A 5,490-nucleotide genomic window follows, 5' to 3' on the forward strand; every position below is an offset into this window, starting at 1 on the left:
GAAATTAATACTTTTTTTTTATTAATTTCTCATATAAAAGTGGTGGTAACAGGTTGAAAGCTACGAGGTTGGTAATGCTACCAGGGCTTAAATTATACCATGGGCATGTGGGAACATAGAAATCATCATTAGAATTTGCCACCAGAATCTATTGCTTTTCATGAAATTCTGGGCTCTGTCCCATGAACTAATTGGAGACTTGGTTTGATTGAATACTTTATTATACAGAAAGGGACTTGTTTCCATTGCGGTCCAATGTATTCAATTCATCAACACAACACCCAGAAGGTTACAGAAAACTAGCCAGACAATATCACACTGCCTTGTGTTAGCAATGGCAGATAGAGTCTAGCTGAGCTATAGGCTAACAGAACACGTCCACTGAACTCAATGGAAAAGTTAAATGAAAACAGGTTTACTTTAGGTGACATAAAGGTTTACAGAAAAGGTTCAATTAAAAAAATAATAATAATAATTTGGGGAACCACAGGTTGAGAACCACTGCTTTAGACAACAGTTTACAGAAAACTTTAGGCCTAGAACAATAGTCTGGTTGCCTATAGCAACCACACTTAATACAAATATAAAACACTATACGTACAAAGTAGAAAAAGGGAAATGCCATCTCCTTTATATGGGAACACATTTCAATAATGGTGCAGAATGAGATCATACAGGTTGCCTTAGGTTTATATTGGTTATCAGCCATATAACAGCAATTATTATATGGGATATATATCGCCCATCCATCCCTATATTCTCCATATATCTGGCCAGCTCGTTGGTGCTATGCGCTCCTGAATCTTGCGTCCCTGTGCATCCGGTGCCGGCAGGGTTGGTTCCCACTGGCTGGCAGCTCATTCTCCAGTCCTGACTGCTCATGTCCTCCCTCGTCTCCGGAGTTGAAAAGAAGCAGTTATCCCCCCCAAACACATTTTCAGGTTTTCATGGCTTTTCTAAAGGAGAAATAGATGGACAGCGCGATGACAACTGTAATAATTAAACCAACAAAAGCAGCTATGTTGAGTTTTATGACCATTTTCTTTGCCTCCTTTGCCCCAGGAGCTGCCTCACGGTTTGCCTTAAAAGAGACAAAAGAAAAACAAAACAGTGCATTGAAACAGTTGAGTTTGATGACTTCAAATCATGCGTTCGTTACAGAAGTTGTCCCCCCAAAAATAAAATAAAATAAAATAAGCCAGTAATTGGATGACCAGTGGAGTCTATCCAGCAGTAGAGTCTTTGGCTCAGGAATGCGGAAAATAAAATAACATTTAAAATAAAGCCTTCATGGCTGACGTGTGTAACTGATAGAAAATACGTTTTTTTTAGTGAACTACTACTTTGACATACTTTCATTTGCAACAAATACACGGCAATACATTTGATTCAGTAAAACCATTGTTTCTCTAACAGCGGGACCCTCAGGGTGCCTGGGGGTTCCACTTCCACTTCCTTTTAAAAAATAAGGGACCCATTTGTACACACTCATTATAGTTATCTATAATGAGTGTGTACAAATGGGTCCCTTATTTTTTAAAAGGTTGCGAGCCACTGAGTAAAAGTGATCATCCATCCCAAACCAACATTCACATCATTCATAGTCAGTCAGGGCTCGTCAACATGAATAGATCATTAAGGATGAACACTGAATAAGCTATACTCTACTGGTGATTTCCTGTCTTATAAGGGATTGGCAATGAACTGGAGAACTTACTGGAGGCTTTGATTTTCTTTTTTTTTTAACACAGAAAATGTAAGGTCATCACCAAGACTGAGTAAGCGGCCAGACCACAGCAATGCAACTCCTTGCAACTGCCATTTGGAATAATGGTTGCAAGTATAGATAATAGTTGCATGTTGCAAGTAGTTGCATGCTGCAAGAAAATTCAGGGGGGGGTAATTATTTTATCTTCAGTGATAATATGGTCATGTTTAGCATCTCTGCAGTTTAATCAGAAGTACAGCACATGGCACATAGGTCCAGCATCTTGTTCTACATCATGTTATAAATAAGTAGATAGAATAGTAACCTTACCTTCCTGTAGTACCATAAAGACACCATTCCGATTACCCATGGTGGACACACAAAAGCAGAGAAGATGGTCCATCCCAGTAACATCCTCATGTCCATATTACGGGTCTGGCTTTGTCCTGTTGTGGATGGATGGATGGATGGATGGATGGATGGATGGATGGATGGATGCTGCTGGCTGCTGCAGTGTCTTTGGAATGTCTCTGGAGGTGGTTGTGGGTCCCACCACTTTTATCTGGGTGGGGGTGTGGTTTAAGGAGGCTCTCTTGGGCAGTGGTTCTCAACCTGTGGGTCGGGACCCTCAGGGAGTCCCCAAATTATTATTTTAACCCTAACCTCAGTAACCCGACGTGGGTGAGTGGCTCATCTGCTGGTACCCTCCCGTTGTCGAAGGGAGGGTCCCCAGATAATTAGCTTAGTGTTTTCTCATTTAACAGTAATGAGAAAAAATTAAGCTGTTTAGTAAACATCTGTTTAAACATTTACTAAACAGACCAACATACAGTATAAATGTATGCATGCATCTGCACATTTCTAAAGTGACAAGGACTTTTACGTTTTTGGTACCTCTGGTCAGACAAACAATGACAAAATTGTCAAATAGAAGCAGAAATCGTGAACATAGCAGATAAATCACATAGATCACAACAAATGGCCGCATGTAGATCTGCTATTGTTGAGAATGTGTTGGCTATTTTCACAATGGAACAAATGGAGTCAAACTGTAATGCCAACTCCTACATTCCAATGATGCTTGTCAGGGTGGGGGTGAAACATGATTATTTGGGGGAGGTCGCAGCCTGAAAACTGCTCTAGGGCAGCGGGCAGTGCATGGGGAACCCAGGGGAGGGGGGGAAGGGAGTGTCCCCCGACCCCATGCATCTGCACATTGACCAAATTGTCAAATAGAGGCAGAAATCGTGAACATAGCAGATAAATCACATAGATCACAACAAATAGCCACATGTAGATCTGCTATTTTCACAATGGTCCCAGATCACAGAAGAGACCCAATTTTTTTTTCTTTTCTTCTTCTTTTTCGCTTCGCTTTTTTCCATTTTAAAATATATTTTAAGACACGATACTAACAATGCAAACATAGAATACATCCATAATTGAGTTAAAAGAAAACTGACAAGATTTGTCAGGCCTTTATCATTAATATCAATATTACATACATTAACACTTTGAGTGCCAGCCCCCCCTGCCCCCCGTCCCTTACCAGTGCCACCATTAGGTCCCATTCATTTCTGCCCCAATTCCAGGGAATAAATTGGAAATGATCCGATATTCACATCGGAACAAAAATGGGAGGTTTGGTAAAAGAGGATTTTTTTTTTGACCAAAAAAATTTTGGAGTGATTTCGGTGAGCGGTTTTGGAGATAGGTGCTCGAGAGTGCGCACTGCGCAAACCAGTCAATAACCTCAGAAATCTAGATTCTGAGATATTTGAGTTCAAAGAAAAAAAACTTTAGGAAGCCATAGCAACAAATTGGTAAATGGTAACGGAACACAAGTACCCTTGACAGAAAGAATGACATGCCTACTTTCATTATGTGCAAAAAAAGTTAAAAAAATATTGTACCATCGTCTAGTTTCAAGGGGGCAAAGTGAAAAAGTATGAAATGACTCAGAAGGTAGAAATTGCCTTACATTTTGATAGAACTATGCACTGTGAATTCACTGTGTTTTTACCTGGTCTAGAAGGTCAGGAAGACAAAAAGTCAGAAAAGCGATGTCAACCTTTTATTTTATGGCAACATCGAACCCTAACCCTGGTGAGTACCTCACACATCCAGCATGAACATATTTATGTTCAACAATATTTACAAATATTTCCAAAAAAAAAGAAATAACAAATATGACTTCACAAAAATAAAATATAACTGGATAAAAGTAAAATAAAATAAATGTGCAGCAAGTAAAGAATAAATAAAATAATATAAAAGTCAGTACTGTACTGTACTGTATTCTCAAAAAAAGGCATTCAACAAGCCAACATTCAGGAGTCAAAGGCACCACAAATAAAGGTCAAAGATGGTACTGTTCACCGTGTGTGTGTGTGTGTGTGTGTGTGTGTGTGTGTGTGTGTGTGTGTGTGTGTGTGTGTGTGTGTGTGTGTGTGTGTGTGTGTGTGTGTGTGTGTGTGTACCTCAGGTGCCTCAAAATGGCCTGGTACCTGTTCCTTGCCATGGTTCTGGGAAAGTACGGCATGGCAATGTTTTTTTGACCACTGCATGGCAATCTCCGGCTTGTGAACGATAGCTGTGAGGAAGAGAAGTCTGACTCCTCCGCTCTCGCTATCTCCGCCATCATACTGTCCTCTGCGTTGTCATTGGTCTGGTTGCAGATCGGGCTCCCATCCTTCCTCCATCCAGTCAGACTCCACGGGCCCTGTATATGATAGAAATAAATACAAAATACTAAATGAACGTGCTTCTGTATAATTTGTATGTTCTTTAGCAAAGGCTGTCGCACAAAAGTAGTGAAAACAGCAGATCTACAAGCGAGGCGTTGTGTGCTTGTAGATCGGCTGTTTTCACTAGTCTAAATAATTTCAAATGTATATATGTATATATACGTGGCCACTGAATTCTATAGGCTCTGCTTTGATACAAATTTGATACAGATTTGAGATCGATTTGATAGATTATTGTGTCACACACACACACACACACACACACACACACACACACACACACACACACACACACACACACACACACACACACACTGATTGTATTACTAAACTATCTATCTAGGTATACACACACAATAAAAAACTAAACTATAAAGAAATGTATTCTTACTGGAAGAAGTTGGAGGAACTTCATACACCTACTACAAACCATGGATTGACATCTAGACCTACTGCACATACAGTATGAAACAGAGCTGATACCTTTATGTACTATGAGGAAAATAATGCTGCTATTTGTACCCTGTATATATATAAAACTAGACCAGGTCAACCTGGTTGTGCCAGACCCCGGTTCTGCCAACCCTCTGGGCCTATAAATTTAATGGTACATTTATAGGCTGTCTGTCCCTTTATAGGCTGTCTGTCCCTCCCTCATGTCATCATCATTTGTGACATTGTGATGACATGAAGGCTTTGTCTGTCGGTCTATCCCTCCCTCATGTCATCATCATGTCATCATCATGACCATCTATGGAGAAAAACCGGACAGACCGACATTTGCTTATGTAGGCCTACCCATTTCATGGGTCTGGCAATGACAATGCGACATAGCATTTTCAACTGTTTTTTGCCAGACCCATGAAATGGGTAGGCCTACATAAGCAAATGTCGGTCTGTCTGTCCTGGTTTTCTATATAAAGGGTATATATGATGATGACATGATGATGACATGCCTACAAAAGGCATGATGTCATAAATGATGATGACAGACAGGGGGTCTGGCACAACCAGGTTGACCTAGTCTAGTTTTAT

This window comes from Nannobrachium achirus (assembly GCF_963921795.1).
Source record: "Nannobrachium achirus genome assembly, chromosome: 5".
Taxonomy (NCBI): domain Eukaryota; kingdom Metazoa; phylum Chordata; class Actinopteri; order Myctophiformes; family Myctophidae; genus Nannobrachium; species Nannobrachium achirus.